Source organism: Mustela lutreola, chromosome 2 (assembly GCF_030435805.1).
Source record: "Mustela lutreola isolate mMusLut2 chromosome 2, mMusLut2.pri, whole genome shotgun sequence".
Classification (NCBI taxonomy): Eukaryota; Metazoa; Chordata; class Mammalia; order Carnivora; family Mustelidae; genus Mustela; species Mustela lutreola.
This window is the reverse complement of record NC_081291.1, coordinates 147,274,735-147,299,658: the sequence shown is the minus strand read 5'-3', so window position 1 is coordinate 147,299,658 and position 24,924 is coordinate 147,274,735. Positions and strand designations below refer to the sequence as shown.

Here is a 24,924-nt window from a genome sequence, read left to right as displayed (position 1 = left end):
TTTTCTTAGGACATACATGTTCAATTATGTTAACACAGGTTAGAAAAGCCCAATAAAATGCTAAACAAATACATTCAAAATTCACAGAAAGGACTTTTAACACAACAAAATACCACTATGCTGTTGGTTGAACTAATTCACACAATACTCTAAAATAAATGTCAACAAAAGTGCTGAGGACAGATGTATTTGTTAGACAGATTCATTAAGAAATTTCTCTTGGTTTATAGTCCTCCCCTCCCCCAACACACACAGTCAGTTTTCACCTTGTTTGGCTAGTTTGTTTCTCCTATGACACAAAGGATCCTGCCTGATATCATTTAGATAAATTGGACTTCCTTATGCAGATTTCAGCCACAATGGATCATGATGCTGTAACATATTTCGTTATAAAGTTGTTAAAAGAAAAAAAAAAATTGAAGTGATTTTAACCAAATTCCAAAAAAACTGATCTTGCTTACATGGAAACTTTGGCCTCCGCAATAAAATTGCTTTACATCTCCAAACAATCTTCATTCCTCACAGTTTACCTCCTAGACACAGCCTACCTGCTACAGACCACCAAGAAATGGACCACGTCACAACCCCAGCTCCAAGGAAGGCCAGGTGGTTTGAATGTAAAGTAACAGAATTTTGAGGACGGGTGTGAAGGGGAAGAGAGGGTGGGATATGCAGAGCATATCCAAAGAAGCAGAAGTACACACAATCACAGCCTGGAAACTAAGGTGAAAGAAAACATCTCAAGGCTCCCAACAGACACTTTTACTTTGGGATGTTTGTCTTTGAGGAGGAGCCAAATGAACCCTTCAGGAGTAAGGTTATGCTAGCCAGACCTTTGGCTCAGTGCAAAATCAAAGCTCCAGGGTACACGGGCAGGGGCGGCTTGGCGGGGTGGAGGTGCGGGTAGGAAATCCATTCCAGGAGAGGACCTGACCTCCATACTTCGCAGTGCATTGTTCCCAGGAACTAATCCACCAACACCCAGGGGCTCTTACTCTGCTCTCACTCTGGTTCCCAGCAGCTCCTCTCTGGCAGGAGTCCAGACAGGTTTTTCTTTTCCCAAACACTGTGTGGTGGGTGACCATGCAAGAATTCTCCTCATGGGTTGGCAGCTTTCAGTTTTAGGAAAAAGAGTTGGTTTCTTTTAAATTTTGTTTACAATATACTTAAAACAAGTAAAAAAGGGGGATAGAGAGGAAAGGGTGGTTTGCATGGTATATAGACTTTTATATTTGAGTAATATTTTTTTGTTTGTTTCTTCCAAAACTATATCATTTCTTTTTCACGAGGGGACTTCTAGAGAAACACTTAGAAACAAAATAAGATATATTCATGGCACTTTAGGTGATTAGGAAAAAAGAGGTTTTCTCTGTGGTTATCTAAGCTTGAGAGTTTCTATTTTCTTGGAGTCCAAACTCTTTTGGCAAGTTTAAGGAAGAAGAATAGCTTTTTTTTTTTTTTCCCCTGTAATAATACATTCTCAGTTAAAAACGTGTGACTGATATATTTATATAACCTCATATTTCCCAATCACTTACCTAGATTTTCACTTTTATCAACTGGAATACTTCACCATCTTCCTCCTATTAAATCTAAGTTAGAACTATTAAATAAACATTACTTTAAATGTTTTCATAGAGGCAGGACAATATAATAGTGATTCTTACTACTATGGGAGAAGGGCCAGGTCAGAACAATTTAAGAGGTTTTTTGTTTTTCTTTTTAAATCTTTATGGTCCCCCGTCTTCCCCCACATACATTGCCTGCACCATTAAGGTTTGATGCTTTGCTCAAGGGGTACTTGACTGCCTCATTTGAATATAACCCCCACTACAAATCATCATTACCAAAGCGATTAGTTAAGGAATATGTTCCTTAATTCTGTTGAGGCTGGAGGAGGGGAGGAAACCACCAAAATAAAAGAAAGAGCAGTTTTATAGTTAAACATATCTAGTTTTAGACCCTGGTTCTTGGCAGGAGAGTCAAGAGCTAGGAAGCATCAAGTGTGTTTAACAAACCTTTCACTAAGTGATAATGGACAAAGTCCTTATTTTTCCCTGATCCTCAGTTTCCTTATTAGTAAGAATTGGTAAAATAATAGACGATTCATAAAATAGTTGTAAAAATTGAATGAAGAAATTCTTTAAAACTCAGAGCACAGAACCTGGAACATGGATAGGTACTTTTAAAACATGACTTCCCTTTGACCTGGGTCTCAAAATAGTCATTTAATCTGTTTAGTACTCTTAACAAGTGAACACACATAAATAGAAAATTTTTCGAAAGATAACCTTATTGCCTGGCAATGCTACACATGATAGAAAAGAATCGCACTCTATAGTTTTCTGAGGGGAAAAAGTCAAAGTCAAAATTGTTAAGTGCTAGAAAGAGAAAAATTGTTCATGGAGGTAATGGTAACTAATGGTTGACCAACGACTGAAAATGAGCTCAAAGAGTAGGACAAAAGAATCTATAGGTCTGTACACGATTGGTTAAACAAGTCTCATTGTTCTTTGGTCTAGAAAAAATTCACTTACATTCAGTGAGTACCTGACTTAGCAAGGTTACTAAGACCATTGTTCCTTCAGAGTATTGGTGTTAGAACAGTTGATGTGAAGTTCTGCATTTAGCAAATAATACTATAAATCCTAAGTTTTCATTTTACACTCCCCCTCTTTCCATTCAGGAATCCCCTTAATATGCAGGAGGTGCTCATCCAATTTCCAGACAATGAAACACATGCACCCCAAGTCCAGCTGCTATGAGTCAGTGGAATTAATCAACAACTAATAGAACAAAACACTGTCAGCCCAGTTGGATATTAACTAAGATGAGACCTATATGAAAGAATAGTTACATATTAAGCAGAAATTTCTCTAAAAAATTGTATTTGCTGAATCTCCTTCAGTGCTCCTTATTTGAAAAGAATTTTGGCTGAAAAGTGTTACTTTCTCTAACTCACCAACCCATCACCCTTTCCCAAACATGTGGCTCAGTATAATCGTTCCATAAACCTTTATAATTTGCATATTATATAACTCATATTTATCTTCCTTCATAAAAAATTACAAAATTTATAAAATTCCTTCAGCCTCCTCCCCTCCTCAAGGGGTAATGTTGACTTGAACATATGTCCCCCCATAGAGATGAACTCTTTGAAATCAGAAAACATATTTTCATCTTTGCGTTCCCAGCACCTAACATGTTGTCAGTAACCTAGAATGAAGGCAGTTCAATTGATGTTGGATGCTAGTAGAGGATTTGGTTGGGTCTTGAGAGAATGGAACTTGTTTGGAATAACCAGTGTGGAAATGGAAAGGAAAGCTAATTAGGAGCAAGTCACCGAGCAGTAATAGTTGATGTTTGAGATGACTCTTAGATTTTCTCCCTAGGATTTCCATGTAAATTGTAGAAAAATAAAACTGTCATGGGGGGCTTTCTATAAAGAAGAAAAGAAATCATATGATATATTAATTCTCATTAAATTTTGACTTTGTCTTTTTTTTAACTCTTTAAATATGATTTTCTGTCAAGATGGACAGTAGACAGACTTGATGTGTTATGAGGTAATTGAAGTATCAATTATACTTTAATACAGATTCCCTATATATATTATTTAATTTATTGAATCAAATAAATGATTTATTATGTGATTTTTTATGCTTGAATGATTTATTATGCCTGAAATAAATCTGTGTTCCAGATGAAACTAAGTATTGAAAGAAAAGTTGATGTTAGTACCTTCCCAGTGAGGAGTTAGTGAGAAAAGACAGACAGGTAGGTAAAAAGAGATGCAAGTCCTGAAAGTTCAAGAAACTTTTTGAATAAAATTAGTAGTGACACTGTATGGACTTAACCAGCTCCTATGGATTTCCACTTCTCATCAATTTGCAGAGTTACGAGTAAAGACCTCGGAGCCAGAGAATCTAAGCTAAAATAATAACTTTGGAAATATGTAATGATGTGACTCTGGGAAAGAAAGAAATCTTTCATACTGTTAGTTCTTACATTCCAGTGTCAATATGAGAACTAAGTGAAGCAATATATTTAAAGTGATATGAGGATTGCATCACACATTTTAAGTCACCATGAAATTTACTTGCTCCAAGAGAAGACAATCATGGGATTTGAGCACTTAAACCCTTAGTCCCCTTAGCAATCCAAACTACTTATATTTTGTAATACTACCATTTTAAAAGATAGTTTCCAGGTCTTAAGGATCTTCTGTTTGGAAACGATGTGTGACTTTCGATCAGATACCTTTTGCCAGCACTAGTTCCATAACCTCTTTTAACGTCAAGAGAAGGGATCTAAATATTACAAGTTCACATGGGTATTTAGTGAACAGTGACTGTCTCTGACACTGCTACCTGATTTTGTATGACATTGGTAAGTTGCTTAATCTTTTCAATCTCAATTATTTATCTGTTATTTGAAGACTGCGACAAGTGAGGGTTTCACATAGACTTACGGAGGAGGATTGTTTTGACTTCACTCCATACTATTGAAGGAGCTTGTACAGCTTCTGAACTTTCCTCTGCCTGAGATTCTCTCTCTCTCATGAGACAATAATACGTTGGAATTAAATAAGATTTCCTTGTTTTAGTACACTTTCTTGGATCAGAATGAGCATGCAAAAACTGTTCTCTCTTCTTGATCCATTCATGACTCTTAATCTCACAAAACAAACTGAGGGTTGCCGGGGGGAGGGGGTTGGGGAGAAGGGGGTGGGATTATGGACATTGGGGAGGGTATGTGATTTGGTGAGTGCTGTGAAGTGTGTAAACCTGGTGATTCACAGACCTGGGGATAAAAATATATGTATATAAAAAATATATGTTTATAAAAAATAAAAAATAAAAAATAAAAAAAAAAAATAAAAAAAAAAAAAAAAAAAAAAAAAAAAAAAAAAAAAAAAAAAAAAAAAAACTGTTCTCTCCATGATTATTATATAATTTTAAAATAATTGATCATGGATAGGTTCAATCGTAACAAGATAATAAAAGTAATATAAAATATATACGACCATATCTATCTTACTTTATAAAAGCTCTCAATACTCTTAAAATATTTGTTTGTTCTGTGGCACTGAGATTTTATTTGAAGCATATACTGAGTTTCTGTATTTTATTGTGGCCTTTTCTTTAACAGTTAAAGTATTCTTAACCTAGTAAATGCACAAAAAATGTTTGTTCACAGACTGCCTGGCAACAAAATAAGGCTGTTGGTTATGACAAAATTTGGAGACAATAAAGCTCTCGGTACTTTTTTTTTTTTTTAAGATATTTATTTATTTGACAGATCACAAGTAGGCAGAGAGGCAGACAGAGAGAGAGAGGAGGAGGCAGGCTCCCTGCTGAGCAGAGAGCCCGATGTGAGGCTCTATCTCAGGACCCTGGGATCATGACCTGAGCCAAAGGCAGAGGCTTTAACCACTGAGCCACCCAGGCGCCCCTAGCTCTCTGTACTTTTACTGAGTTTAATTGTTTCTGGACAGCCAATGAAATGACAGACTGAGGAGTAAAATCTGTGTTCAGGAAGTTAGATAATACTCTGTGATGGTGCCAAAACCTGGGTATAGGTTTCAGCAGCTGAAATTGTACTTAGTGTGTTGCCCAGTCAAAAGAGCAGAAGGAAGCATTATGGGAAGAAAGATTCTTTTTCTTCTGATGGTGGGGGTCTTTGTCGCATACTATATTTATATATCTCTCCCAGATAATATTGAAGAGCCTTGGAAACTACTGTGTGTGACCACATGTATGAAAACTGGTAGAGTTGTATTGACTCTGAATATTTAATATTTTGATCAGGAGAATATAATTTTTGTATTATTGTTATTTTAAAAGTTTCTACTGTCTTTGAAATTTTGTTCTTAAAACTTGCTTGCAGATGTTAAAACCTTTTTTTAAAAAAAAATATTTTAACTATTCCTTAATGCAGACCCCTAACAGATTGAGTATGGAGGAAGTAGTCAAGTAGCTTTAATTTTAAATATTACAAAATAAAACAGAATCTTTTAAATATTAAAAGGCAGGAAGACAAATAAAAAGTCTTCTTCTGGGTTTCATGGCATGAATGTTGCCACAATGAAGCACTTTTTTTTCTTTTTTAAAGCAAGAACTTCAGAGATTGTGAGATTGAACAACACAGTGATGAATTACAGAATTCTTTGCAATAATCTTGAATTCAGACATGAAAATGCATTCATGTTGAAATATTTTTAAACAAGTCAGCTGGTAAAAAGCCAAGGGAAACTGGATGCACCCAATTTCCAGTTGTAAAAGGGTAAACTACTCAGGTGATGGGGCAGCTGGTTGTCTGGCTGTCTCACTGTGTCCCCATTGTCTCTCAAAAACCTGTGCTTCTTTTCTAACAAGGTTCATTATGTGAAATTAATACCATTTTTTTATCTCCTTTAAACATCTCTGTAGTAAGTTGCCTTCTATGGCATAAAACAGAATAAAATAAAACAAAAAATAAAATAACAGTAATTCAAGGACAGTTAGTCTGGGTATTAAACTCATTATCTCTTTCCTTGCATTTTTAAGGTGTTTTTTTTAGGTCTCCTCTGGATTTGAATGTAGCTCCGAATAAGTTCAATGTATGTCTTATTTTCAATTTCTTACTAGTGATTTGATCATTTGTAGTAATTTTATTAGCACATATGTTGTTGTTGGATTTGGGTCAGTTTCACTGGAATATAGCTTCAAGTCTTATTTTTTGTAAATAATTCTTGAAATATGTTTAAAATATTTATTTTGGAAAAAATTTAGAAGATAAAATATTTTTATTCATAGTTTTGTTTTCTTTTATTATTTAGATTGATTATACGTGTATATGTACTTACATATACATATTGAAATACACATATGGTCCTCTTTGTATATCTCTAAGATGATGTCACTTCTCTCCTAGTACCTTTTAATCTTTTCTGAATTTTTCATTCCTTTTGTTTTTTCTCATTTCTATCATATACAATACCTTGGGTTTCTTTGAATTTGCTGTTTATTTTTGAAATTATTTCTCTTTTATTTAATATTCCTTTTCTAATTTCTACCAGTACCAGTTTTCGGTCACTCCTTCCTTTTGAGTAGTGATCAACTCCAAATATCTGTCTTATCTTCCATGAATATATGTATTTCTCCTTTGAGATATTTGTTGTGTTATTTTTGAAATCCATTCTGTAATAATTGTGTAATATATTTCACCCATTTTGCAGTAAGTTGTTTCTAATCTGTTTTCTTCATTTATTTCCTGTGTTGGAAACTGTTATTATTTTTCTTATAGTTCCTAGAACATTGTATGAATATCATATATCAACTTTTGTATTATTTCTATTTGACTGAATGGGTTTTCCTGGACAAACTATTATGAGAATGTCCTGAGGAATAGAGGTGGGTCAATATATTTTTTTTCTTTCAGTTTTTGTGCTAAGTCACAAAATTACTACAATTTATACATATATATTTATACTCTCAAGAATGAGTCTCACCAAAAAAAAAAAAAAAGAATTTATTTACTAAATACATCAGATTACTTTATAATATGTCATCTTTCCAAACTTCTGTAAAATCCATCCTACATTTATGAAGAAGCCAGTTTTTTGCCAGTCTTCCTTCCCTCTCCCAAAATGAAAAAACCCAAAAGCCTCCTGCTTGAATTTAATGCCATCGGGTCCTATTTTGTGCTTTGTTGATCAATTTGACCATAAGAGAAAGAACAGTAATTTACACTTTTGTTAATTCAATGATGAAGATAAATAGAAGTCTTGGAATAGCCTGTCAATTTGTAGAGGAGCATTATCTCCTAGAATAGAAAATATCAAATATAATTAACCAAAATGCCAACTCTAATAGATTGCTCAGCATTACTTTGAAAGGACTAGAGGGTTGCATCTAGTCTTGGTAAGAAATAACATTATAGTCAAATAGCATAACACTGTCAGACCCATCCTGGGTTTGGGATTATAACCATTTTTTTTTTTTTTTATTTTTTATAAACATATATTTTTTATATACATATATTTTTATCCCCAGGTCTGTGAATCACCAGGTTTACACACTTCACAGCACTCACCAAATCACATACCCTCCCCAATGTCCATAATCCCACCCCCTTCTCCCCAACCCCCTCCCCCCGGCAACCCTCAGTTTGTTTTGTGTTTTCCAACGCAATAGCAGAATGTAAGGTTTACCTTAGTTTCATTGAGATAATTTTTTTTTTTAGAATATGTAAAAATTGTTTTTTTAAAATCATTATGTTCGATTAGCCAACATATAGTACATCACTAATTTTTGATGTAGTGTTCAACAATTCATTAGTTGTGTATAACACTCAGTGCTCATCACAGTCTGAAGCTTCCTAGGTTTGAGGTCATTTTTAAAAATACTGATTTTATGATCTCTGTTCTTTGCTTACACTTGGCCCAGCTTACTTCTTTTCACTACTGTGACTTCAGAGATGCACTGGTTGGCCTGTAAAGGGTGAACATATTGAGGAACAATAATCATTTTAGTTTCCAAATTGCCAAATACCTACGTTTCCTATACAAAACCCTAACTTGGGTGCAGCCAATCGCCTAGGTAATGCTCAGAAATTCAATTTTATGATTTTTCCTTTAGGGGATAGATCTTTGTATGACAGATTAAGATACAAGAAATAATTTTGTCTATAAATTTAGGGATATAAACTCCAGAATTGCTTGGAATTTTCCCTCTTTATTATTTGATATTTCAAAATTACATTAAAAATTCCCTTTTGGGTATAGGGTTTGTATCCACTAAGCTATTGCTCTAATTCATCACAGTTCACTAAAGGAAAGACAATTAAAGAAACCGTAAAAACATTGTAATTCAATTCAGAGTCCAGGGACTTTGGACATTATTTTTAACACACTGGTAACTTCTTGGTCTTTTGTTATGTATTTATTACACTTCCTAGTAGGATCCAAAAGTTTGTGAGATTATAAAATCATATTACAAAATTTTATTCTTAGTATTGTTTACACATGTTACAATTACTATTTTCGTAACTTAATTCTTATTTTTAACTTATATGACATAGACCATTTTCTATCATTTAAAAAATATTTATTTGAAATAACCAGTCTCATTCTTTGAAGATAAACTATTTGAGTCCAGTGATATATGTTTTTAAAGAGGACCTTATATTTTCTGTACTTAACTTTGATTTAAACTAGAGGGCAAACTAAATTAGCATATTTAGATACAATTACTTCTATGATACCTACTTTTTGTTTAAAGATTGTATTTATTTATTTGAGAGAGAGACAGTTAGAGAGAGCTTGAGAGGGGAGAAGATCAGAGGGAGAAACAAACTCCCCGTGGAGCTGGGAGCCCGATAAGGGACTCGATCCTGGGAATCTGGGATCATGACCTGAGCCACACAGGTGCCCCTGTGACACCTACTTTATGTCATAGGGTGTAGAAATTTTAAATTTTAAATTTGTTCAAATGAAGTAAATAAATGCTTCTGATCTGACTATTACATTTCTATGTTAACATTTAAAATTAGCAGTCCTGATATTTATGCAGTTTCTTTAAACATTTTTGTTAATTGGTTGGAGTGCTTGTACAAAAATCATACCTAGCAGAAACATGGAGGATATTATTTAACACTCTGTAAAAATAATGTAGAAATAAAGAGGACAGAAGACGGTCTGCTGCACATAGGAATCTCCACCCTTTGGGTAATTGCAGAGAGGAGCAGTTAGGGGACATCCAGGGGTTGGGAGCATGGTCAGCATAGGTGGAGCTGTCTGTGTGGGGAGTATACCCAGAATATGGAGAAGACATGGAGCATACTCATAGTTAGAATAATTGATCTCCCAAACCCTGTCAGGCAGGGACTAAGCATTTGCAGTTTACTCTTTTTTTTTTTCAACAGATTCTCAATTATTGCACGTTTTTTAAATTAATTATTAATTATTAATAATTAATTATTATTATTAATTATTTTTAAAATAAACATATAACCTATTTTTATCCCCAGGGGTACAGGACTGTGAATCGCCAGGTTTACACATTTCACAGCACTCATCATAGCACATACCCTCCCCAATGTCCATATCCCCACTACCCTCTCCCATCCCCCCTCCCCCCAGCAACCCTCAGTCTGTTTTTTGAGATTGAGTCTTGTATGGTTTGTCTCCCTCCCAATCCCACCTTCTTTCATTTTTTTCTTTTCCTACCCCCCAAACCCCCCACATTGCATCTCCACTCCCTCATATCAGGCAGATCATATGATAGTTGTCTTTCTCCGATTGACTTATTTCGCTTAGCATAATACCCTCTAGTTCCATCCACGTTGTCGCAAATGACAAGATTTCATTTCTTTTGATGGCTACATACTATTCCATTGTGTATATATACCACCTCTTCTTTATCCATTCATCTGTTGATGGACATCTAGATTCTTTCCATAGTTTGGCTATGGTGGACATTGCTGCTATAAACATTTGGGTACACGTGCCCCTTCGGAGCACCATGTTTGTATCTTTAGGATATATACCCAGTAGTGCAATCGCTGGGTCATAGGGTAGCTCTATTTTCAGTTTTTTGAGGAACCTCCACACTGTTTTTCAGAGTGATTGCACCAGCTTGCATTCCCACCAAGAGTGCAGGAGGGTTCCCCTGTCTCCACATCCTCACCAGAATCTGTCATTTCTTGACTTGTTAATTTTAGCCATTCTGACTGGTGTGAGGTGGTATCTCATTGTGGTTTTGATTTGTATTTCCCTGATACCGAGTGATGTGGAGCATTTTTTCATGTGTCTGTTGTCCATCTGGATGTCTTCTTTGCAGAAATGTCTGTTCACGTCCTCAGCCCATTTCTCGATTTGATTATTTGTTCTTTGGGTGTTGAGATTGCTAAGCTCTTTATAGATTTTGGATACTAGCCCTTTATCTGATATGTCGTTTGCAAATATCTTCTCCCATTCTGTCAGTTGTCTTTTGGTTTTGTTCACTGTTTCCTTTGCTGTGCAAAAGCTTTTGATCTTGATGAAATCCCAATAGTTCATTTTTGCCCTTGCTTCTGTTGTCTTTGGCGATGTTCCTAGGAAGAAGTTGCTGCGGTTGAGGTCAAAGAGGTTGCTGCCTGTGTTCTCCTCAAGGATTTTGATGGATTGTTTTCTCACATTGAGGTCCTTCATCCATTTGGAGTCTATTTTTTGTGTGTGGTGTAAGGAAATAGTCCAATTTCATTTTTCTACATGTGGCTGTCCAATTTTCCTAACACCATTTGTTGAAGAGGCTGTCTTTCTTCCATTGGACATTCCTTCCTGCTTTGTCGAAGATTAGTTGACCTTAGAATTGAGGGTTTATTTCTGGACTCTCTATTCTGTTCCATTGATCTAGGTGTCTGTTTTTGTGCCAGTACCATACTGTCTTGATGATGACAGCTTTGTAATAGAGCTTGAAGTCCGGAATTGTGATGCCACCAACTTTGGCTTTCTTTTTCAATATTCCTTTGGCTATTCGAGGTCTTTTCTGGTTCCATATAAATTTTAGGATTATTTCTTCTATTTCTTTGAATAAAATGGATGGGATTTTGATAGGGATTGCATTAAATGTGTAGATTGCTTTAGGTAGCCTAGATATTTTCACAATATTTGTTCTTCCAATCCAGGAGCATGGAACATTTTTCCATTTCTTTGTGTCTTCCTCAATTTCTTTCATGAGTACTTTATAGTTTTCTGAATATAGATTCTTTGCCTCTTTAGTTAAGTTTATTCCTAGGTATCTTATGATTTTGGGTGCAATTGTAAGTGGGACTGACTCCTTAATTCCTCTTTCTTCTGTCTTGTTGATTTCTGTGCATTGACTTTATAATCTGACACTTTACTGAATTCCTGTACAAATTCTAACAGTTTGGGAGTGGAGCCTTTTGGGTTTTCCACACATAGTATCATATCATCTGCAAAGAGTGATAGTTTGACTTCTTCTTTGCCGATTTGGATGCCTTTAATTTCTTTTTATTGTCTGATTGCTGAGGCTAGGACTTCTAGTACTATGTTGAACAGCAGTGGTGATAATGGACATCCTTGCCATGTTCCCGAATTTAGCGGAAAAGCTTTCAGTTTTTCTCCATTGAGAATGATATTTGCAGTGGGTTTTTCATAGATGGCTTTGATAATATTGAGGTATGTATCCTCTACCCCTACACTTTGAAAAGCTTTAATCAGGAAGGGATGCTGCACTTTGTCAAATGCTTTTTCAGCATCTATTGAGAGTATCATATGGTTCTTATTCTTTCTTTTATTAATGTATTGTATCACATTGATTGATTTGTGGATGTTGAACCAACCTTGCAGCCCTGGAATAAATCCCACTTGGTCGTGGTGAATAATCCTTTTAACGTACTGTTGGATCCTATTGGTCAGTATTTTGGTGAGAATTTTTGCATCTGTGCTCATCAAGGATATTGGTCTGTAATTCTCTTTTTTTAAATTTTTTATTTATTTTTTTTATTTATTTTTTATAAACATATATATATATATATATATATATATATATATTTGAAATTTTAATATAATTTTTTATTTTTTATAAACATATATTTTTATCCCCAGGGGTACAGGTCTGTGAATCACCAGGTTTACACACTTCACAGCACTCACCAAAGCACATACTCTCCCCAATGTCCATAATCCCACCCCATTCTCCCAAACCGCCTCCCCCCAGCAACCCTCAGTTTGTTTTGTGAGATTAAGAGTCACTTATGGTTTGTCTCCCTCCCAATCCCATCTTGTTTCATTTATTCTTCTCATACCCACTTAAGCCCGCATGTTGCATCACCACTTCCTCATATCAGGGAGATCATATGATAGTTGTCTTTCTCTGCTTGACTTATTTCGCTAAGCATGATACGCTCTAGTTCCATCCATGTTGTCGCAAATGGCAAGATTTCATTTCTTTTGATGGCTGCATAGTATTCCATTGTGTATATATACCACATCTTCTTGATCCATTCATCTGTTGATGGACATCTAGGTTCTTTCCATAGTTTGGCTATTGTGGACATTGCTGCTATAAACATTCGGGTGCACGTGCCCCTTTGGATCACTACGTTTGTATCTTTAGGGTAAATACCCAATACTGCAATTGCTGGGTCATAGGGCAGTTCTATTTTCAACATTTTGAGGAACCTCCATGCTGTTTTCCAGAGTGGCTGCACCAGCTTGCATTCACACCAACAGTGGAGGAGGGTTCCCCTTTCTCCGCATCCTCGCCAGCATCTATCATTTCCTGACTTGTTGATTTTAGCCATTCTGACTGGTGTGAGGTGATATCGCATTGTGGTTTTGATTTGTATTTCCCTGATGCCGAGTGATATGGAGCACTTTTTCATGTGTCTGTTGGCCATCTGGATGTCTTCTTTGCAGAAATGTCTGCTCATGTCCTCTGCCTATTTCTTGATTGGATTATTTGTTCTCTGGGTGTTGAGTTTGCTAGGTTCTTTATAGATTCTGGACACTAGTCCTTTATCTGATATGTCGTTTGCAAATATCTTCTCCCATTCTGTCAGTTGTCTTTTGATTTTGTTAACTGTTTCCTTTGCTGTGCAAAAGCTTTTGATCTTGATGAAATCCCAATAGTTCATTTTTGCCCTTGCTTCCCTTGCCTTTGGCGTTGTTCCTAGGAAGATATTGCTGCGGCAGAGGTCGAAGAGGTTGCTGCCTGTGTTCTCCTCAAGGATTTTGATGGATTCCTTTCGCACATTGAGGTCCTTCATCCATTTTGAGTCTATTTTCGTGTGTGGTGTAAGGAAATAGTCCAATTTCATTTTTCTGCATGTGGCTGTCCAATTTTCCCAGCACCATTTATTGAAGAGGCTGTCTTTTTTCCATTGGACATTCTTTCCTGCTTTATCGAAGATTAGTTGACTGTAGAGTTGAGGGTCTATTTCTGGGCTCTCTATTCTGTTTCATTGATCTATGTGTCTGTTTTTGTGCCAGTACCATGCTGTCTTGATGATGACAGCTTTGTAATAGAGCTTGAAGTCCGGAATTGTGATGCCACCAACGTTGGCTTTCTTTTTCAATATCCCTTTGGCTATTCGAGGTCTTAGCATCTCTTCCTGATCAAAACTCTTCAAAGTGTAGGGATAGAGGGCACATACCTCAATATCATCAAAGCCATCTATGAAAAACCCACTGCAAATATCATTCTCAATGGAGAAAAACTGAAAGCTTTTCCGCTAAGGTCAGGAACACGGCAGGGATGTCCATTATCACCACTGCTATTCAACATAGTACTAGAGGTCCTAGCCTCAGCAATCAGACAACAAAAGGAAATTAAAGGCATCCAAATCGGCAAAGAAGAAGTCAAATTATCACTCTTCGCAGATGATATGATACTGTATGTGGAAAACCCCAAAGACTCCACTCCAAAACTGCTAGAACTTATACAGGAATTCAGTAAAGTGTCAGGATATAAAATCAATGCACAGAAATCAGTTGCATTTCTCTACACCAGCAGCAAGACAGAAGAAAGAGAAATTAAGGAGTCAATCCCATTTACAATTGCATCCAAAACCATAAGATACCTAGGAATAAACCTAACCAAAGAGACACAGAATCTATACTCAGAAAACTATAAAGTACTCATGAAAGAAATTGAGGAAGACACAAAGAAATGGAAAAATGTTCCATGCTCCTGGATTGGAAGAATAAATATTGTGAAAATGTCTATGCTACCTAAAGCAATCTACACATTTAATGCAATTCCTATCAAAGTACCATCCATCTTTTTCAAAGAAATGGAACAAATAATGCTAAAATTTATATGTAATTCTCTTTTTTGATGGGATCTTTGTCTGGTTTTGGGATCAAGGTGATGCTGGCCTCATAAAATGAGTTTGGAAGTTTTCCTTCCATTTCTTTTTTTTGGAACACTTCTAGAAGAATAGGAGTTAATTCTTCTTTAAATGTTTGGTAGAATTCCCCTGGAAAGCTTTCTGGCCCTGGACTTTTGTTTGTTTGGATATTTTTGATGACTTTTTCAATCTCCTTACTGGTTATGGGTCTGTTCAGGTTTTCTATTTCTTCCTGGTTCAGTTGTGGTAGTTTATATGTCTCTAGAAATGTATCCATTTCTTCCAGATTGTCGTATTTGTTGATGTAGAGTTGCTCATAGTATGTTCTTATAATTGTTTTTATTTCTTTGGTGTTGGTTGTGATCTCTCCTCTTTTATTCATGATTTTATTTATTTTGGTCCTTTCTCTTTTCTTTTTGATAAGTCTGGCCAGGGGTTTGTTAATTTTATTAATTCTTTCAAAGAACCAGCTCCTAGTTTTATTGATTTGTTCTATTGTTTTTTTTTAATTAAATTAATTTATTTTCAGCATAACAGTATTCATTATTTTTTCACCACACCCAGTGCTCCATGCAATCCGTGCCCTCTATTTTACGCACCACCTGATACCCCAACCTCCCACCTCCCTGCCACTTCAAACCCCTCAGACTGTTTTTCAGAGTCCATAGTCTCTCATGATTCACCTCCCCTTCCAATTTCCCCCAACTTCCTTCTCCTCTCTAACTCCCCATGTCCTCCATGCTATTTGTTATGCTCCACAAATAAGTGAAACCATATGATAATTGTTTTTTTAGTTTCTATTTCATTGATTTCTGCTCTGATCTTTATGATTTCTCTTCTCCTGCTGGGTTTAGGGCTTTCTTTGTTGTTCTTTCTCCAGCTCCTTTAGGTGTAGGGTTAGGTTGTGTATTTGAGACCTTTCTTGTTTCATGAGAAAGGCTTGTACTGCTATATATTTTCCTCTTAGGACTGCCTTTGTTGTGTCCTACAGATTTTGAACCGTTGTGTTTTCATTATCATTTGATTTCAAACATTAACATATCAAAGCAATTATGTTAATATGTTAGAAATTAGGGATACATAGAGATAAATATTAGGGAACATTTATATTCTGAGTGCTTTTATTCCTACCTTCTGCCAGATTTTTTTAATATGTTTATTTATTTATTTATTTATTTGAGAGAGAGAGCATGTGGGATGTAGGGACAGAGGGAGAAGGAGAGAGACTCTTAAGCAGACTCTCCCCTGAGTGCAGAGCCTGATGTGGGACTTGATCTCACCATCCTGAGTTCACAACCCTGAGATCACAACCTGAGCCACAACCAAGAGTCACACACTTAAATGATTGTGCCACCCAGCTCCCCTACCTTCTGCTAGATTTTTTTTTAATAAAATGATAAAATGCTCTCTAAAGATCATTGGTTTAAACATAATTAGTATGGTCATATAAGTGTCACATTCTTTCATTTTATTAGGGCTGGTATTTGTAAAAATCAATCAATGATACCAGTCACCATAGCTACAGAATCAGATTATTCAGTATCCTTCATGGAGCATACTAAAACTTGAATGAAAACTGGTTATCAGAATTCCTAATTTGCCTATAGATAAAAAAAAATGTTAGCAGGTTTACTTGTAGAAGGAATTATAGTTTTCAGAAATCAGCCATCACTATTTCTATGACATTAAGCTAAAACTGGGCATCTATTAGCTATCATTTTAAAATGACACAAAATCATACTTAGTCTAATATTGAGTAAAACTGTTTTTTATTTATTAAGCAATCAAACAAATTTATTAAGCAATCAAACAAAACTTGATGTTGATTTTATTATTCATTTTTATGTATATTTTAACGTATATCAATTTTGGCTATTGGTACCTTCAGAATAACCTTCTCATGATTTGTAGCCAAAGGAAAGATATAAATTTTATGATTTGTTATAAATACACTGCAGAAGAGATATCTGCTACTTCCCAGAAATTAACTTCTGTATTGTCCACTCATTGTAACTCTGAAAGGCATGTTGAGGCAGTACAAAGGGCATATCAACAGACACTGATTTTGGGAGCTAAAGAAATGTCCAGATCTGTGACCTTGGGCAAGGCACCTGATCTTTTCAAGCATCAATTTCTTTCTACTGTGTAACATAAAGAACCCTTCCTCTTATGGAGTTTAGATTCTATAGTGGTGAAATAATGAATTCTGACCCATAATTATTAAAAAATCTTATTAAAATATCTTGCACTATTCTGGAGAGCATTAAAATGCTAATAAAATATGAAGTTTCTCAGCCAGAAATTTTTTAAGGATGCAAAATAACAAACAAACACAAAGATAAGCCTAGTACTTGAAGTCCTCTCTGCTCTAATGGTATATGCCAATCAAAAGAAAACTGTTCAGCAAGATGAACTAGACAGTTGAAGTCAAGTTCCAGGACCCTCCAAAAATGGGGACAACTATGAAAAATGGGGACCTTTAAAGTGAGGTCCTGAATTGATATGATCTCACTGTCAGGGTGAACGTGATGCAAAAATACCAAACAAACAAAAAAACAAACCTCAAGTGCATTTGGAGCCTTGCTTCACATCACCTGGATGGTATGGGGAAATCTCCCATACCTGAACTTAAATGAGTTGGTGTGAACAGTTGATATTCAAGTATACTTGACAGAAATGTATAAAAATCCTCCCTGGAAAAATATGGTATCTTTATAGACTTAAAATGTTTCCTGAAAATATTTTTGAAAACAGTATCCAGCACAGAATAAAACATGTCCAGACAAACAAGTAAATAAGAAACTATGAAGGAAAGTAGGCAAATCAACAGACAATAGAAAGACACTTAACAAGATTCAGATACTGCAGTTATTAACCATAGAATATAAAATAATTATCCTAGTTTCTTCAATTAATTCACAACCATGATTTCAAATTTCAGCAGAAAAATAGTTTTGAAAAACAAACAAAAATTCTAAAACTAAAAAATCAATATCAAAATAAAAACTTTAGGAATTGTTGAAGTGATTTTACATAGCTGAAGAGATCATTTATAAGCTGAAAGATGGATCATCTGACCCATGGATGACTATGCAAAATGAAGCATGGAAAACTCAAAAAAGATAGAAAATACAAAAGAGAATATAAGAAAATCCAAAAGACTTTTAAATGTTATGCCAGAAGCAAAGAGGAAAGAATGGGACAAAGGAATACTTAAAAATATAATAGTAGGGAATTTTGCAGAACTGATGAAAGATATCAAGATACAGATAAAATAAGCTCCATGAACCTTAAACATACTTTTTTAAAAGATTAAAAATAAAATAAATAGCTAGAGAGAAATCTACATATAGTCACAGCAAGGTGAAAGTGTAAAAAACCAATGACACAAAAAGAAATAGAGGGGTGCCTGATGGTCTCAGTTGGTAAGGCATGCAACTCTTAATCTTGGGGTTGTGAGTACACTGGGGTAGAGATTACTCATTTTTTTAAATATAAAAAAATGAAATAGAGGAAATCTTGGGAAAAAATACCTTCATAGAAGTGCAAGTCACAATAATAGCTTCTTAATAACAAGAATGCAATTTCTAAGTGGAATACTATCAAAGTATAGCAATTTTTACAGTCAACCCAATCCTATGATGCACAAAATTTTACTTATAAATAAAGGAGAAATGAAGGCATGTTCAGATAAACCAAAACCCAGAAAACTGCTGTAAATGGAACACACTAACAGGTGGTTTAAATAAATCATTCAGACAGAATGAAAATGTAGATAAAATTTTATGATACTGGAAGAAGCAAAGAACAGTAATATGGTAAGATGTGGGTAAATCTTAAACTTGGATACTTTAAAATAATAAGATATATAGAATTAAAGTATAAGAAAAACAAACCATAAATTCAAGAGTGGAGAGGAGGGCAGATTTTAAGTCTTATAAGCTCTTTTTATTATCTAAGAAGAAATAAAGGCTTAGAATTGGCCTTTATTAATTTCATTTGTTTTGGGGATGTTGGAAATACACATTATAATTCTTAGGGTAATCATTCAAAGAATAAAAAAATGGTATAACTTATAAACTGTGACAAGAAAAAAAATAGAATAATTACAAAGTTAAACAATCTAAAAGATGGGCGCCTGGGTGGCTCAGTGGGTTAAGCCGCTGCCTTCGGCTCAGGTCATGATCTCAGGGTCCTGGGATCGAGTCCCACATTGGGCTCTCTGCTCAGCAGGGAGCCTGCTTCCTCCTCTCTCTCTGCCTGCCTCTCTGCCTACTTGTGATCTCTGTCTGTCAAATAAATAAATAAAATCTTAAAAAAAAAATCTAAAAGAAGTAAAAAATAGAGAAAACAAAAAAAGGAGGAGTCACAAAATAAGTTGGATCAAAATCAACTATTTTATTAATTATAGTAAATGCTAGTGGTCTAAATAATCTGGTTGTAGGATCAAGATTGTCAGATTAGAAACACAGATAAGCAGAAAATTTGAAAATAAATGGATGGAAAATGTATATCCTGAAATAACACCTAAAAGAATTGTGGGTAGGTTAAGAAGATCACATCATTACAGAAAAGGTTAAACCACCAGGAAAATATGACAACTCTAAATCTGTGTGGATTTAATAACATGGCCTTAAATGTATGAAGAAAATATTAACAGAACTCCAGGGGAAAATACACATGTTCAAAACCATAATGAGAATTTAACAGTACTTCTTTCAGTAATCAAGAAAGCAAGCAAGAATAATAATAAAGGTATAGAGAACAGAAATAATGATCAATACATTTAACTCAATGGACGTATAAAAACAGGGAAACAAGCAAATACATATGATTATTTTTAAAAATCAACAAAGTACTAGTCCCAAAAAGCAAGTCTCAAAAAAAATCACAGAATTTAAATCATGCAGTTGGACTCTTAACCACAGTTCAATGATTGGGAAATCAATAGGAAAAAGGCAAATAAGAAAATTGCCTTCTTTGTATGGAAATATAAAAAATACATTAGGCACCTAATAATAACCCATTATTAATAGAATATTAAGTTCTTCACATTTCAAATGATATTTTTAGGCTATTTTATTTCTTTAAAAGCATGGATTGGAAAGTAAGAAAGGCTGAAATAAGCATCTAACTCAAGAAAAAAATAGAAGGAAGATAATAGTGATGGAAAGAACAGAAATTATGATGTTCAAAACCAGGCTTACAGTAAATATGAACAAAAAGCAAAAAGTTAATTTGTTAATTCTTTGAAAGTTCTAAATAAAAATTTTAAATCTCTGGAAATACAAATGAAAAAGAACAAAACCAGGCATAAACAATTAATAACAGGACTGAAAAAGGGACAATACTGTAGACCCTTTGATATGAAAAAGAATTCGCCTTTGATAAGTTAAGAATGAATATTGTAGTCTTTGAAGGACATATCTTGAAAAACTTTGAAGTTAAAATATTTAATAATATTTAAATAGAATAGAAAAATGCCCCAAAAGTTTGTAACTTGCAAAGCAGACACAGAGGAAATGAAAATCTGAGCAATTTTATAACCATTAAACGAATCAAATCAATAACAAAGAACAGTCCTGGTAAGAAATCTTGCCGGCAATTTACATCAAACATCAAAGAGAAATCACTTGAAATAAATGCAAAATATTACAGAGGATAGGAAAAAAATTGTGCACCCTTTAATTATTTTCAGAGAAGCACGATCTTTATGACTAATTTAACAAGAACAGTCTCAGGAAGGAAAAAAATGGGTCAATCATACTCAGAAAAGTAATGCATTAGTGTCATGAATAAAATATTAGAAAAAAATGTATATATACTATAACACATATACATGCACATATATATACATGTATGTATGTATGTGTATATATACATACACACACATACATATAGCATGACAAAGTTGCTAATAATGCAAGGAAAAGCATATTTTATAAAAATAAGTGAATTTCACTACATTAATAGATAAAGGAAGCAGAATCATATATCATCTTACTAGATGCAGAGAAAGCACTTAGTAAAAATCACAGTAACAGTATTGGTTCCCTAGGAATAGATGGAATGTCCTTAACCAAATAAACTACATTGATGAAATGGTACAATTTTAAAGAAATACACGGTATTGAATTCCATAGAATGAAGGATAAAGAGGAAGAGAGGTATTCAGTCCTACTGGGGAGGAAGAAGGATGTATGGTCAATTCAGGGTATATGGGAAACTCCCAACCCTTAAACATAGTTATGTTTTACATTTCTGTTTTATGAAGTTCTATATTTGATCTCATATGTATTATATTTACCTACAAAGACAGTTTTTAAAAAATCTATATGTTTAAAGATTTTAGCTACCTATCAAGTTCAATTTACTGGTGAAATGTAAAATATTTTTGTATTCCTTCTTAACTCAATCTAAAATTGGCCACCTGTTGGCTACTTATTTAAATATTACCATACTTCCACTAATGAAAACAGTGTTCTTCATACTAGGTATTGACCTAAATGGAATGTGGTAATCTTACACGAGACAAAACACTGAAATGATTATTTAAATTCAATACATTTTTCCAACATAAAACAATTATTTTTACATAAAACAATATGGTAATGGAATTATAAATATTTTATTTTACTATCTAGATCTAAGTACTAACTGTGCTTTAAATACAATGAAATAAGCAAACAGTGCTGCCATTGACTTTTGCTAGTGTATGTGTGTGTGTGTGTGTGTGTGTAAAATGTCATCTGTATACCAAAGGAAAAAAATGCCAGAGTGATCTGTTTATTAAGTTTTTAAAAACAAGTTTTTTAGAAATAGACTTCAATTTAGACATTATACTTTACTCAGAACCATCAGAGTTCATATGGCTTTAATAATTACTATTATTAATAGTATATAATAGTATATAATACTATTATATTGCTAATATTAATAGTATATAATAATTACTATTTGTGACCTATACTAGCAGATCTCAAGTTTTTGCATGCATCAGAATAACCTGAGAAACTTGTTAAAACACAAATTGCTGATTCCTCCCCATCAGACTTAGTAAGTCTGGGTGAGGACCCAAGAATTTGAATTTCTAATAAATCCTTAGGTGATACAGATATTAGGGGTCCAGAGAGCACACTTTGAGAAGTTAATTAGCACTGTTATTGAGCACTGGGTATTTTGTAAGACTGATGACTCACAGACCTGTATCCCTGAAACAAATAATACATTATATGTTAATTATTTGAATTTAAATTTTAAAAAAGTTTTAAAAAAAGGTTAATTAACCTATGAGACACAGTAGGCCATTTCAATGTTGCAAGACCAAGTAAATGTACATAAAAACATCTGCTAAACTCTAATGCTCAATAATCCTGGTCTGCAAATATTTCCGGTTGTGTATCCTATTAACCAGAAACTTCTAGTATACCCCAAATATATGCATATTAGTTTACAGAAAAATTTGTGTTAATGCACTAATGTAATTTGAATATTTAAAAAACATGAATGTTAAGATGAATTAGACTTTTGCCTGGGATTTGTCTGTTTAGTATCAGAGCCAAATTAGAATTCCTAGTTATGTGATCTTTTCTTTAAATGTTAATGACCATTGATATAATGATATACATACCTAAATTTTTTATTCCAAAAAAAATGTTTCCTCTCATTGTCATTCCTAGTTGTCAGGGTAGATATCTTACTTTTTTTTTTTAAGATTTTATTTATTTATTTGAGAGAGAATGAGTGAGAAAGAGCATAAGAGAGGAGAAGGTCGGAGGGAGAAGCAGACTCCCCAAGGAGCTGGGAGCTTGATGCGGGACTCGATCCTCGAAGTCCGGGATCATGACCTGAGCTGAAGGCTGTCACTCAACCAACTGAGCCACCCAGGCGCCCTTATATTTTACTTTTTAATCATGGATTAGATGACCTCTTTCTCCATCCACAAGGAAAGAAGCACAGATCAGTTTATATTCATAAAATTTAAGCAAAGACATATCTAAAATTCAATATAATATCAAAATTAGAAAGTTCTTTGAGATTTTTTTTTGTTTCTAATAATCTTTTTGAGATTCTGGATTTATTTAATATCAATCTATTGTTTTTCAATAAAAAATATCTTTTAAATGAAAATTACTATTTGAGCAATTCATTTAAATTATTTTCAGCTCATAGATGATCCAGATGTCAAGATCAAACTCAAGACCCAGTCTTTAATTTATCCTGCCCTTCAGACTCTTGATATGGATTTACCATCATATCAGGAGTGTTCACATTTTCCAACTCTGTCCAAATCAATGACGGTCAGGTTGTTGAGTGAATACTTTACCATGGTCAGATCACTTGAAAAAGCTATGCTCTTCAACCAACATATACCAGTGGAATCAAGCCATCTGTTCAAACTTATTAATTGGAGTTCTTTGCTCCCTGAGAATTTTTAGAAAGGACACGTTTATAACAGTCCAACTTATGGTAGTTCTGAGCCCCCTTGTTGCTGATGACAATAAATTATGAAATGTACCATTGACCTATGTCATCACCTGTCAATATGATATCTTAAGAGATGATGGAATTATGTATGTCGCCCGACTTAAGAATGCTGGAGTTCCAGTGACCCATCGCCACATTGAAGATGGATTCCATGGAGCATTTTCCTATTATGGATTTAAAATTGCATATAGAATAGAAAAATCAGTATATGAATTGGCTAAGTGAAAATATATAGTAAAAATCTAAGGAGTTGTCCATAAAAATATATAAGCCTCAGAATAGGAAACAAACTAGTAAGAATCAAACGGTTATGTTTAGGTTGATGTTTATCACCTGTGACTTTCTAAATCTTCATAGTCATAATGTTGTTTGTTTTTTAAAGCAGGGGGTAACTGGACATTAAGGAGGGCATGTAATGTAATGAGCACTGGATATTATATAACATATAAGACCTTTATCTCTAAACTAATAATACATTATATGTTAATTAATTGAATTTAAATTAAAAATAATTTATATTTCATCTTTCTTGTAGTAGTTGCTAACTTTGTACAATAGCTTTCATAGGAGGTATGAGGGTAAAAGCTAATATATACTGTTGTTCTATCTGGTCTAGAAGATTTCTGATTATGTCATTGGAATAAAGATTAAATGGTGTCATTTGAATGTTAAAAAAAAGGGAGAAGATGAGAGAAAGAAAGAAAGAAAGAAAACCTAAATCATGGGGTTATTTCTTTTTCTTTTTCTTTTTCTTTTTTTTAAGATTTTATTTATTTATTTGAGAGTGAGAGATTGTGAGAGAGAGACAGAGCATGAGAAGGGGGAGGGTCAGAGGAAGAAGCAGACTCCATGCCAAGCAGGGACCCTGATGTGGGACTCCAGGATCATGACCTGAGCCAAAGGTAGTCGCTTAATCAACTGAGCCACCCAGGTGCCTGGGATTATTTATTTCTTATCCTAAATGTTGTTTACTTAACTCCTGTATGTTAGAAAAATATCTACTTTCCGTATATCTTTTTCTTGTTGCTGTTACTCATTTCTTATAGCTAGAATTCACAGCCTTAGTTTTTCAATTGCTTACGCTATTATTATTAAGAAGAAAGTTTTAAACACATCTAGCTTGTGAAATGCCAGAGCTTCAATTGGCGTGGATTTAGAGCTTTAGGAAATGCTGTTTTGTAGGCATTAATATGAATGATGTGCCAACGGTGTGTCAAAGTATTTGCCTCAATATAAAGCCATTTGTCTATCATCACAGAATTCACCTCTTAATACAAGGCCTTTCCTGTGCTAGATACTAAATTTAATGCCAAAGATCATTTAGGCACTTTGGGAAAAAGCAGCTCCATTCTTGCAACAAATTAGGAAGACTGAGGTAGGAGACCACAACTCCATAATGTAGTAATGGTGAATGAAGCTTATGATATGGAAGAAATACTAAAACCAACTTGAAAATTTGAATCTCTAAAAGTTCTTGTGTCATATATAGTGAAAGTAAAACTGAAATTAAATTATGTTCTTGAACTGTCTTAGCATGGGCTGCTATAACACAATACCATAGAATGAGTGACTTACAAACAATAGAAACTTACTTCTTAA

At 34.2% G+C, this 24,924-nt stretch overlaps 1 pseudogene; it reads left to right on the top strand.

Moving 5' to 3' along the window:
* Positions 1 to 5,642: 5,642 nt before the first annotated feature.
* On the top strand, positions 5,643 to 23,560 carry LOC131825599 (arylacetamide deacetylase-like; annotated as a pseudogene).
* The last annotated feature ends 1,364 nt before the right edge of the window (positions 23,561 to 24,924 follow it).